We start from the raw sequence: 14,754 nt of genomic DNA, 5'->3' as shown, positions 1-14,754 counted from the left end.
TTTATTTTTCTTTGTCTGTAGGTAAAACATGTCTCCCAAAAGAAAAAAGCAAAAGTAGATCAACGTCTGACCACTCAAAAAAAAGGCTACAGTACAGAGGGATTCGGAGGAGCTTTCTGAACAATCTCAGTCAGAAAAAAGTGAAACTGAGGAGAGATTTGAAAACAACATTGAGGGAGGTAGACAAGGGTCCGTAGATAGTGATGAAGAAAATGAAAGTGAGAAAGAGGAGGAATTGAAGAGTAAGAAAGAAAAAGAGGATAATCATCAACACGATGATAATGGATCACCGATGGGGCGTGAGTTAATACCGATATCCCAGCATGATCCTGTCAAAACTTTTAGTATTGATAGGTTTCAAGTTGTGATGTCGATAAATGAACCAGAAGGAAAACAACTAACTGGTCAAATTGTACTTAAATGTCAGATGGGGAAATTTTGGAACATTTTATGAAAATTATGAAGACCAAAAACATAGGCAGACTTTTTAAGAAGGGCTACTTTGGATGCTTTCTCGAGCTGCCTGAGGACCCCTCTGCCCGTATCCGTTTCCTTATGACGATGGCATATGGTCTTCTCAATTGTAGGATCAAGTACGCGGGGGATGATAAAAATCCAGAGGAGGGGGGCAAAAAGAAGATGGATAAAATCTGGATCAACAACTGTGGCATGCCTGTTTATTTTGGCTTGCAGGAGTTTGCCATAGTGACGGGCTTGAGATGTCATCGTCCAGAAGGACCACCACCTCACAAAAGATCCAAGGCAAGAAAATGCAAGGAAAAATAGATGGGTTGTTTGACACTGCTCGACGTGGCTACAAAGCATCAGATTTGTTGACAGATCTCAAGGATAAAACCATACCAGAGAAGTACAGGGAGAAATTGTGCTTAGGTTGGTTTGCCCATTCGGTTATATTGGCAAGAGACGTCAACAAAGTCATAGAAGATGATTTGTTAGCGTGTGCTGAGGATTTTTGATAAATTCAACAATTATCCCTGGGGATATGACAGCTTATGCTTGACTATCCAATATTTACTGACAAAGCTATTCTCAAGGACGACCACATTATACGACTTTCTTTGGGCTTTCATGGTAAAATTAATCACTAATTTTACTTATCCATTAATTTATATTGAATATAGTTATTATGATTTTTTTGCTTGCTTCCTGTTTATATTTTTTAGGTTTGGGCATTTGAAGCCATTCCTCCCCTCCGAAAGCAGTTAATGGATTACCCAGATAAGGTTTCTTATCCAAGGATGTTTAGGTGGTTGGCTGCAAAGAGCAACACCAATATTAAGGAGGCTGATCTCTTTAACCCTCCGGATGATGCAGTACGTCTTCTTTAAGTAAAATAATTTTACTCAAAGATAAGAAAGATATTGAACAGATGTTATATCTGGTGCAACAGATGTTATATCTGATGCACTAGATGGGACATCTGTTGCGACAGGATATATTTTGCATCAGATTACCTATCTGTTGCTTTGGTTCTCTCAACCCAACTCCTAAATGATTAACCATCTACTGCAACTTATGCAATAGATGTTTAATCTGATAACATATTGTTTATCTGTTGCGACGTATAGATCATCTGTTGCATAACAGATCACCCATCTTGTGCAACTGTTGTAATAGATGATTGATATTTTACATCAGATTATTCATGTGTTGCTCTATTTCTCTGAACCAGACTCAAACAGATTTTAACCATATACTGCAAACTATGCAACAGATGGGTCTTTTTTTAAAAACGTAGCCCAACTGTGAAAATTTTTATATTATATGATTTAAATGCATCTGTCTTTTTTTTTCTTTTTTATAGGTTGTGCATCCATGGATCGTGCCTACTAAGGAGGAGTCGGTGATGACTTCTTATATTACTCTAGGTCATGTTGATACTATAGCAGACTGATCGGTGGAGTTAATAAAGAAGGAATTGGCTGGAGCAACAATCATAAGAAGAGCAGTTAGGCAAGGTCAGCCTAATGTTGAGGCTCTTCATGACCAACCTTTTACTAAGGCAGATCCGGGTGCTTCTTCTGGTGGAGTTGTTGGTGTTGGTGGCAGGCATGCTGATGCTACTACCACTCATGATGATGAGCATTTTGATGCTCAAAAAAGAATAAATATGTCTGAAAACACCCCTTTTCGCCCTTACACAGGTCCCTCTCACCCCTTTCTACCCTCATGTTCTCATTGCGAATGCGATGAGTGCAAGGAAAAACAGGATAAAATTTTTGAAAAGTAGAGGCTATCTCTAAAGCTATCGAGGAATTTAAATCCAAGAGGTGTGTTATACCATCCAAGAAGGTGAGGGAGCCACACACTTCTACAGTGTTGGTTAGGAGAAAGAATATAACACCCTAATTTTTTAAACCGGAATGCTACACGGTGCTTATAACCCTGAAGGACCACAAGCTAACCCATGACTGATATCTGTACCTGTATACTACATAATATAACATGAAAATGCGAAAACATGTATTGAATGGCCATAAGGTTCAAATCTAAATAAACATCCGATAAAAGTTATGTCTGAAATAACTGTTTGACATGTTATAGTCTAGAAAGCCTCTAAACTGTCTGAATAAGGAGTTGATGGGACATGTCCCCAACTAACTCCAACTACTGAAATAAATTAAAAACTGAAATAGTAATGACATCATCATGTCCTCAAAAGATGAGGACTCACTTCTAACTCTGACTGTTGATACTGGAATCTACTACTGATCTGGAGCTCATACCTCTGAACTTATGGTGTAAAATAAGAGAAAGCACCATAGCGCAAATGCGTCAGTACGTCTAAATATATTGAGTATAAAAGTGAGGTAGGCTAAATGCAAAGGGTTATATGCATGAACAATGCTGACTAATATGAACGTGAGAATACATACATGCATAAGTAACTATAACTGAACTCATGGAGATATTGACTACTGAGTCTGAATACTGACGTCATGACTTTACTGATACTAAGATACTGAATAGATAAATGGCTATTTCTGACAGTTCAAATTATGATGAACTGGTCTGATTGACTGTGTCTAACAGTCCTGAAACTGAACACTGATATCGTAAGCTATGACGACTGATATAAATGATATAACTGTAATGATCGGCCTAACCGATGTAATTGATACTGAGTGACTGTATTTGACAGTCTAAATCTTTTAATAATGGTTAAGAGTGACTAAGCTTGAGATCAGGCCTAAATAACGGGTGATCTCTGGAATTGATAATGAGAATACTCAACTTAATCTGAGATTGATATCAAGCCTATCTGATGGGTGACCTCTATAAGTACTGATACTGAATAACTTAATGAGAGACCAAGCCTATATGACGGGTGGTCTTTAAATCTGTGGAACTATCTGAGTTCCTTACTGAGATCGATGACTGTATCTGACAGTCCTGATTTCTGATTTCTAATCTGAAGACTGATACTGAAACTATAACTGTCAGAGGTAATCACCTAACCCACATACCCCAATACTGAACTGGTGGGGTCTAATATTTTCCCTAATTGGAAGGGTATCAATACCGTGCCACGAGTAAAGACACTACTAACTAAACCGAGGATGCCATACCTAATATGATGGGTGACACCTGGTAGGAGCCAAGCCTGATATGACGGGTAACTCTGGGGAGGTAGTCAATCCTAATATGATGGGTGACACTTGGTGGAAGCCAAGCCTAATATGACGGGTGACACCTGGTGGGAGCCAAGCCTAATATGACGGGTGACTCCGGGTCCTGCGCTGGCTACGCAGTTCTGGAGTACAGGGATTGCTGCTAACGACTCCGCCTCTATAATAGGGAAGTCGCCATCCCAATACTCGCTCGGTGCTAGTTCTAACTCCCAACTAAAAGACTCTAAATTGATTAACTGAGTTGAACTGATTGACTAAACTGAACTGATTAGCTGAACTGAACGGGGCTGAGTTAACTGAACTGATACTAGGGGTATTATTTAGCGAAGTTAAACTAAGTTTACTGAGTTCCATTGACTGAAGAAACTTATTGAGTTAAGAGGACTGACTGAGAGTACTGAGATTACTAAGATCGCTAGGAATACTGTTGTTACTGAGATCACTGAGATTACTGAACTACTAAGACTACTGAGATTTCTGAGGTTTCCTGAGTCACATGACTGACTGAATTCTATAGATCATGGCTTGACTGAGAGTATCATGATAACGTGACATGGCTCTAGACACGCAGCTATATTTTTTGGGTACAAGCACCCCCAGGACTCGATGGAAGGAAACTGACACACATGACTGACTTGATCATACGAATAACATTCACAATTCATAATACCATAAGTAGGGGATTTCATGCTACACATGATTTCATATTCTTGATCATGAAAGATAATGCATATACCATGTACATAATTGCATGGTTCTAATTTCATGAGCATTCCATAGCATAACAACAATACATAATAATTTGCATGGAATTCATGTTGAGTCATAAGGGATAGTGCATGGACTTGTCATTTGGGTTTTAGTTAGCTATATTGCATGATTTCTAGTCTCTTATGTATTTTATCAAACACCTTGCATTCACACCTTATGGCATAGGTTTATTCGTGACTTCAACCACCCAAATCGCTCAAAGTTCATATATTTCAACTAGCATGCCATCCTAATTTCATACTATCACGCCTCAAATCCTGTTGGGGCGGACAGGCACCCGTAACTGTAAAGGCCTGAGAGAACCAATTCATAACCTTGTACTTCCTATGCATGTAACTGTAAAAACCAAATATTCTGACAACATGATATTATGTATCGATGAAAATAACTACACATGCACGCCCAAACTGATATGTACAACACTTGGCCGATGGGGCCACCATGTCTAAAATCAGGACACTACCATAACTTTACATTAGTCTACAAAGCCTCTAAAAGATACATAGACTTAGTTAGGGTCGGGACAAACCCCCGCCCTACTCTTGACTTACTGTACAATACAAAAATATATGGAACAGACTCGAAAAGCCCTGAATCAACTTAGAGCTCACCAATAGCCCCTGAAAAGCCTGCGCTCCTACTAGTGAGTTGTATGAGCTAAAGTACCTGTGCCTGCAACATGAAATGCAGGTCCCCCATGAGGGACGTCAGTATGAAAATATGTACTGAATATATAAGACAGAAGGTAATAATACACTTGATACAAAAGCTCAATAGAAATCTGATACAAGTGTATAAGTAGTACTAGTAGACCACCTTTATAAATACTTGTGAAACAATGTACATTACATTCTTTTCTTTGTTTTACCTTCTTACTTCATAATCTTTGTAAGCCATATAATGCAAATGACCAGCTGATCAGTGGTAAATAGATAAATTAGGATTGGCCCATGCTAGGCTTACGCCCCTGAGCTGCCACCTATATATAAAGATTGGGATCGGCCCATGCTAGGCGTATGCCCCTGAGCTGCCACCCACAAATAAAGGTATCGAGATCGGCCCATGCTAGGCAAATGCCCCTGAGCTGCCACTCGTCATTTTACAAATTTGCATTACTTAGTTTATTTAGCCTTTTGAGATTGTTACTTTGGTGGTCATCACATTATGTTACCTTGAACCAGTAATACGCTAATAAAAGACATGTAAATAGACACTTAATGCAACAACAATGAGGTAGGGAGCTGTTGGCATACAAATAAAGTGTTTAGGAGCTGAAATAACACATGGGTCTTATTTGAACAAACGGAGAACTCCTAAAATTTTCTAGTGAAGATTGACGTGCAGATTTAATAATAAGCATGCATTGAGGTATTCTAATACATTAGAGAGTGGGAACAAGGTCATTGGATACATGGAGTGTAATGTGCTGCTATTATGTATCACTTTGTTATAGGATAACCTCGAAAACTTGCTTGATGGAACAATTGTACGATTTCATGCCAAAGAGTGTGAAATAGAGTATGCCTTACATACCGGGTTATATAGCTCCGAAACTAACCCGACTTGACTTCTCGCCTTTTATATTGCTTATCTACAATAAAATATATGGTAAACTAGTATCAGCAACCAACCAACACTTTTAGGCTACTTAACTTCATCAAAACGGTAACCGGGCAGTAAACACGTAATCTGTCAATCAAGGACGTTATTTTAACCCTTTTCTCCTCCAATTTCACCCACATACCATACATGTCCTTATAAGATCATCGGAACTACCTCAGCTTCATTACACCCTCCAAACAACACACAAAACACATTGGGCAGTAAACAAGGGCAATAATTAGTTTGGTGGTGTACCACCACACCTTTCTTCTATATTTCATTACAAACTAATCACACCCTTCTCCAATATCAACATGGCAGCCCATAACATGAACATACAAAATAGTCCACAAAATAGTCCCAAATCACTCTTATTATAGCAACCCATTATTGAACTCATCATCTCTTGAGTTCTCAATAACAACACATCCATAACTCTCTTTCAAATTCATATACAAGGAGAACCAAAATGGAGCAGTCACCTTACCTCAATTCTGCAACTTATTCCTTTAATTGAACTCTTCAAGAACTTGAACTTTCCTTTACACTTTAAACCAAAGAAGAAAAGAGAAGTTCTTTAGTATCAAAGAAAAGTGAGTGGATTGCTTATTCTATATTCTGTCATATATTTATAATTAAGCACTTCTAACATATTCTCCTAATTTTCAATGAGATAATTAAACAAAAACTAAAGTGTTTTCACTTACCTTTTGCTGCAAAAGTTAGGGTTTCTCCAAGAACCCTAGAAAGGAAAATAGGGCTGCTCCTAGCTTCTTAAAACAAAGTAGAGAGAGTTTGTGAAATGTAACCCTTCTTTATGACCTAATAATAGTCTCTAGAGCTCTCATGAATACCAGACGCACGCATGACCTATTGGTGTAAAACCGCGTTGAACAACAAAATTACGGTCAAAATGTGATTGATAAAAAAATCTCTGGCTTACAACCAGAATTATTCGGTTCATAGAAATATTATATTTCACCGGTAATTCTGTAAGTTAAATTTTATTGATCAAGTTTGATTCATAGTCCAAAAGACACCAAATCCATTGCATTTTGTACATACAAATCCAACAAGTTAAAATTGTTTTAAAATTATTTTGAAATAATGTGGGGATTATAGGAAAATTATTTATTTCAAAATAATTTTTTGTGTATTTGGAAAAAATAAAAAAGGAAAACAAAAGGAATAAAATAAGGGGTCATATTTCTTTTCTATTATATAGAAGAGGTGGTTTCGACCACTTCTTGCAATCACCAAAAAACCCTATTATTTTCACTTAATTACATACCATGTCCCAATATATAATAATTCCATTGTTTTATCATAATGATTTAAATATTTAATATATTTTATTAATTAACTATAACTACACATTAGAAGTAAATTTTATTTATTTATTTAATAGTTTCTAAAGACAGTGTCTAACATGACTCAAGTATAATATATATATATATATATATATATATATATATATATACACGTTGTTATGTTTTGTATTGCTAATATTATCAAAATAATATTTTGTTAACAGTTGTATAGTGGTATTATTTTTCTTTATTCCCAAGATAAAGTGGATTGAGAATGAGGTCTCAATAACTTTTTAATTTATTTAGTTTGGAGGGGGTGGGGTGGGGGGTTGTAATTTGGAACATTGCCAACTAGCATGCTCAATTCGATAAGGCCCCAACTAGAGGTGTCAAACGGGCTGGGTCGGGCCAACTCGGAACCAACCCTTCCATTTTAATCGGGTTGTGGGCCGGTTAAGGGCCGGGTTTAACGTTAATCGGGCCGGGCCGGGCCAAACAGTAAAAAAATTAAAACCCACCCTAACTCGATCCACTTAACCCAACCCGGTCAAACCCACTAAAATCTGGTCAAACCCAGTTAAAAGCCGGTCAAACCAGTTTAAAAAATAAATAAAAAATCCAATATACACTATATACACTCCAATATACACTATATACACTCCAATATACAATATATATTTTTAAAAAAATATATAAACAATTACACATTTATATATACCATTCAATATATGATTATATATGACTATACGTACTACTTTAAATAAAACATATGCTATAATAGTATAATATATATATACACTACAATATATATATATATATATATACTAATTTATAAAACATATACACATGTATACGTTAAATATATACTACTTTAGAAGATATATACACATATATATGCACCATTCAATATATATGTACTACTTTAAATAAAATATATACTACAATATACATATATATATATATATATACAACAATATGTATATATATATAGTTACATACTAATTTATAAAACATATACACTTGTATACTTTAAATATATACGTCTATAGAAGATATATACACATATATACGCACCATTCAATATATATGTACTACTTTAAAAAAGTATATACTACAATATATATACTAATTTATAAAACATAAAGTAATGTATACGTTAAATATACACGTCTATAGAAGATCTATTCACATATATACACTCTATTCTATGTATATGTAATACTTCAAATCAAATATACTATAATATATATACATTACAATATATATTTGTATAGTTATATACTAATTTATGAAACATATACACATGTATACGTTAAATGTACACGTCTATAGAAGATCCATTCACATATATACACTCTAGTCTATGTATAATTGTATATGTAATACTTTAAATGAGATATACTACAATATATATACATTACAATATATAGTTATATACTAATTTATAAAATATATACACATATATACGTTAAATATACACGTCTATAGAAGATCTATTCACATATATACACTCTATTCTATGTATATGTAATACTTTAAATGAGATATACTACAATATATATACATTACAATATATATTTGTATAGTTATATACTAATTTATAAAATATATACACATGTATATGTTAAATATACACGTCTATAGAAGATCCATTCACATATATACACTCTATTCTATGTATATGTAATACTTTAAATGAAATATACTATAATGTATATACATTACAATATATATTTGTATGGTTATATACTAATTTATAAAACATATACACATGTATACGTTAAATATACACGTCTATAGAAGATCTATTCACATATATACACTCTATTCTATGTATACGCACCATTCATTGTATATATACTACTACTTATAAAATATACTACATTATATATACATTACAATATATATAGATATATACTAATTTATAAAACATATAAACATGTATACATTAAATATACACTTCTATAGAAGATATATACACGTGTATACGCACCATTTAATGTATATATACTACTACTTATAAAATATACTACATTATATATACATTACAATATATATAGATATACTTATATACTAATTTATAAAACATATACACATGTATACGTTAAATATACACGTCTATAGAAGATCTATTCACATATATACACTCTATTCTATGTATACGCACCATTCAATGTATATATGCTACTACTTATAAAATATACTACATTATATATACATTACAATATATATAGATATACTTATATACTAATTTATAAAACATATACACATGTATACATTAAATATACACTTCTATAAAAGATATATACACGTGTATACGCACCATTCAATGTATATATACTACTACTTATAAAATATACTACATTATATATACATTACAATATATATAGATATACTTATATACTAATTTATAAAACATATACACATGTATACGTTAAATATACACTTCTACAAAAGATATATGCACAAATATACAAAACATATGCTACTTAATATAATAAACTAATAATATTTGGTAGTAAATTAATAATATATTAGAAGTAAGTTTTTAATTTAAAGTAAAAAACTAGAAATTCAATTTAAAATTTTAAATCGTTAAATAAAAAAAAATAAAAAACAAGGACTAAGGAGTGAATGAATTTGGAAAATTTTATTGATTGCAAAATGATCCAAAATTTATAATTTACATGAATGAAAAATCTATAAATTATGCATCATTTTTTCCAACTCATTCATGTTAATATTAATGGGAACTTGCATAGGATAGTCGAAGTCAACGGGGGCAAAACCATGCATTGGACTTGATTCTGCTGAGTTCTCCTGTGAAGTCATAATTTCTTCAAGTTTCAGCTCGTCTCTCGGCTCCGGTTCCATTCCTTGGTTTCTTCTTTCCGCTCTAATCCAATCTCTGAGGCAAACTAGAACATTCATTGCATTGCTTCCCAATGAGTGTCGGTTGTCTCCAAGCTGATGTCGTCCCTGACTAAAGGCGCTCTCTGATGCAACGGTTGACATTGGAACATTCAAGATATCTCTAGCTAATCTTGAAAGCATAAGATATTGTGTTTCATTACTCCTCCACCAATCCAACGTGTTGATCCGTCGTCTGCGATCATCTGGTGCCGTCCGAATATAATATTTCAGCTCTTCCCGATAAGTTGATGTGTAAGTTCTCTCATCAACACTGTTCCAACAATTTAAATCATAAAACGAATCAGAAAAACCACTATGTGCCGGCCTTTTAGATGATGATGGCTCCTCGGGAGGATGAGGAGCGACAGTTGGAGTGATACTTGTAGGTACGACTAAATCAAATAAATCAGCATAGTGATTATATAATTTTTCTATGTAATCCTTTGCATCAGCCGTAGCCGTCCACAAATCAGGTTGTACTTGTTCAGAATCATATAAAAAAGCAAGAATACGTTTTTGCATCACGAAATTACTATCCATCCAATGACAAGTAATGGTGAAATAATCATTTTTATTTACAGCACGATCAAGATCAGAAGTTAGGGACAATCTACATTAAATATTTTTTAACAATATTGATAAATAAAAACAATATTGTGAATGAAGTCTAAAAATATCAGACCGACAAATAGTTCTAGGAATACCATTAAACATAGGATTATAAATTGCTTGTATATAACGAATAAAGGCATCAAAAGAAGGAAAACTAAAAGGCAAACAACCCACAGCTGCCATTTTAGCTATTTCTTCCCTGTCCCTCAATTTATTATAATTCTTCGCTACGTGACCGGTTGCTGGGTCCATTCTAGTTTGCGTTGACCCACCAACATCCCCACCACCTTTTGCAATATTTAACTCTCTTTTGTGATCTTCAGCTATATGTCTCATTAACGTACCCGTACCCCCTTGCTTGCCTCCACTTCTATGCTTATATATTTGTTGACAAATATTGCATTGCACCTCAATATCTAATATACGTTCAAAAAATTGTCATGCAATATTAGTTCTTTTACGAGGTTTTGGGGCACTGGAAGGACAGAAAGGAAGATTAACTGATTCAGATCTAACGTTAGCATCTCCTACTGCGGGTGTCTCAGCAATATTTTCATTATCTTCATCTAAATTAACCGCATCTACTTCATTTTTTTCTTCTATACCGTAATTTTCCTGAGCTTCTACATAATCCATATCGTAAGCACCTACACCTATTTCTTCCTCAAAAGGTGTACCAAGCGGTACCGGAGGCGAAGGCACACGGGTATATCTACTACTTGAAATACCTCTACCGCTAGTAATTCGCTTTTTACTACCACTACTGCTTTCGGGACAAAAAATTTTAACACCTTTAGTAGCGAGGTTTCTTAATTTATCCATAATATAAATTAAATTAAACTAAAAATATTCAAAATATACAGATATAATAAAATTAAATATTAAACAATTAATACAATAAATAAAAATTAAACGTAAGAGATGGAACGACAATAGCAAATTTTGGAAGTATCTGAAGATTGCGACTTTAGAAACTTCCGCTCGTACTTTGTAAATGAAAAATTAAAAAATTAAAGTGAACACTTTAAGAAATTAAATATATTGAATATTTGAGAATTGAGAATTGAGATTTGAGAGAGAATGAGATTTGAGAGAGTGAAAAATTGTGTGAAAAATGATTTGAAGTTGTAGGGTATTTATCGATTTTTTTTTTGGGATTAAAAAATATTTTTTAAAGTTTTTTTTATTTTTTAATAAATGGGCTCAAACTAGCCGTTTGGACCCAAAAACGGCTATATAGCCGTTGGGCCAACGGCTAGTTTGGCCCAAAATTCAAAATATCTTCTTTTTTTTTTTTAATTTTTTCGGGCCGGGCCGAGCCGGTTAACCGATGAGCCTGGACTGGACTTGGTCCGGGCCGGATTAACCGAGCCCATTTCAACAAAATAAATAACCATAAACCCTAGGGCTTACCGGGCCGGAATAGGTGGTCGGGCCGGCCCACTTGACACCCCTAGCCCCAACCAAGGATGGATGAAAATATTATCAAACTCGATGGAGCTACATTGATAGTAATTTCCGAACATTGTACGCACTATTCTCTTATACATACTATCAGTAAGACACGTTCATCAATGAGTAACACCTAAATCAGGGAAAATGAATGCCCCAAGCGCAAGCTGCGAACTCAAGAGGTGAACAACACTGCATAGTTCAGTCGGATTGTTAGGGTTCAAACTAGTCTCCACCAACATGGGTGGCAAAATTTTAACACGTTCTCACCTAAACCCTTATAAACATAAGTTATTTTTCATATCCCCGCCATTAGTCAATACCTTCTTATTCTTCTTCTCCTTTTTCCAATTAATCATACTATAAATAAGAATAACCAAGCAAACAAATTTCAGCTGTGCAATAGGCTTGCAAAACCCCAAAACTAACAAGGAAAAAATTCAGCTGAAGCTTAAAAATATGAACTTGTTCAAAATTATTTACCAGTCTATAGTTAAATATTTTATACCTATACATTTTCTAGTTACAATATGCACAAATTTGAAGCTTTGATAAAAATCTTTAATATATAAATCCAATTTTAGGGAAATTGAATGTATATAATTGAGAAGAACTGCAAAAGAAAACGAAAGAGTAAAGAAGAACTAAGAGATTCAGCATTTTTACCCGGCTTTATCGGAGTAAAAAAACTGGACCGGTTCAACGGCGGAGTAGGGTTCAGCCGGCTACGTTTAACGGTGAAGATAAACCTTCCCGTTCAATGGGGTTTTACGAATTGTTCAAATTTTTTTCAGGACTTCTTTTTTTAAAAAAAATAATATTTGAAAATCAACTTGGCCTTGAAAATCAAATTATATTTGCAAATTTGAAATACTCAAAATCCTAATTTTACTTTTTTTCATTTTCACTAGGGTAGAGTACCTGTCTTGCCCGTGAATTTTAACAGATCATCATCAAGATAATACTCTTAATATAATACAAAATAAATTCTAAATTTGGATATTTAGAAATTCTAACTAATCAAACTGAAGCTAACACACTAAAAATATTCATAATCTAGAACGAAATAACACTATTATATATGGAGTAAAAATGAAAAGATACTTATATATGCTTTAAATTGGCAAATGAAACTGAAGAAATACTATATTTGAAAAAACTAGGTAGGTGTATGATTTATGAAAATTTCTAGCAATAAACCATTCTTTGCTTTACGCCAAAACAACTACAGACATAATGCGCTCAAACTCCTTTCAAATTTAAATCTACCAATAATTAAGTCAAAGTATAACTACTTACTAACTTTCTATCCTAATCCGTAGTTTAACCTTCTATCCTAATTCATGAGCTTCATACCCTCCTATCTAATGCACCTATACAGAGAAAATCGTAAAATTCTTAAAACAAATATACTACAGGCATGCAACGATGTTAGAACTAAGTTGCATATTAAAGTTACGGCAACAAAAAACAAGATTCATAAATCAAAAGAAATTTAACCTTCTACCGTAATTTGTGGCCTCCAAACCATTCTATCAATTGCACCTATATAAACAAAACACAAATTTCTGAAAATCAATATACCATGAGCATGCAATAATATTAAAATTAAAATGCACATAAAATCTACGATATTACAAAATACATGATTAATAAATCAAAAAAAATTAACCTTATACCCTAGCATAGAGTAGAGTCCATTCCGAAATAACATTTTTTGTGGTGTTTTAAATTAATCATTCACGTTTTACATTCTTCAAAGTTATATTCCACAACTTTTAATGAGAAAAACAAAAAGACTTAAGAAGGAGATAATGAAAAAGAAAACAAATTATTTTTTTCACAAATATTTGCAGATGTTGAAACTACCAATTTTCTTTAATTCTTAGAATTTATATGATTGTTTTTTTTTTCTTTCTATAATTACATTGCACAGCTTGAGATAGAGCATAAATATAGATTATTTTTTTTATTTTTCACCTGATGTTCGATATTTCGATTGAAGTTTCTACTAATTCGAATCATACATTGCAAGACCCCAATAGGATTTTCTCCATACTCAGGGCTCGACCTCGAGACATTTGTTTAAGGGTGGAGCAGTCTCATCACTGCATCACAATCCATGTTCATCATAAACATGGATTTAAGTTGACTGTAAATAGGAAGATGATGCCTACACTAATAATCACCGTTTAGTAGATAAAAAAATGAAGGCAAAGTATGAAAGATAAAAAAAAAAAATGTATTTGTCATCCTGAGAATACACGTGTAGCAAACACAATTATACCTGTTCACAACTTCTATGATGGGCCCTACACGGCCAAAAAGAATAACTATAGCTTTTGGCTGATCCAAGTAATAAACACAATATGAGCTGTTTTTTTTTTTTTTTGACCAAAATTGCAAAAGCACAATCACATAAAGTAAACTTGTAGAATTTT

Source organism: Capsicum annuum, chromosome 3 (genome assembly GCF_002878395.1).
Source record: "Capsicum annuum cultivar UCD-10X-F1 chromosome 3, UCD10Xv1.1, whole genome shotgun sequence".
In the NCBI taxonomy this organism is placed as follows: Eukaryota; Viridiplantae; Streptophyta; class Magnoliopsida; order Solanales; family Solanaceae; genus Capsicum; species Capsicum annuum.
The sequence above is the reverse complement of the archived record's forward strand: the minus strand, read 5'-3'. Positions refer to the sequence as shown.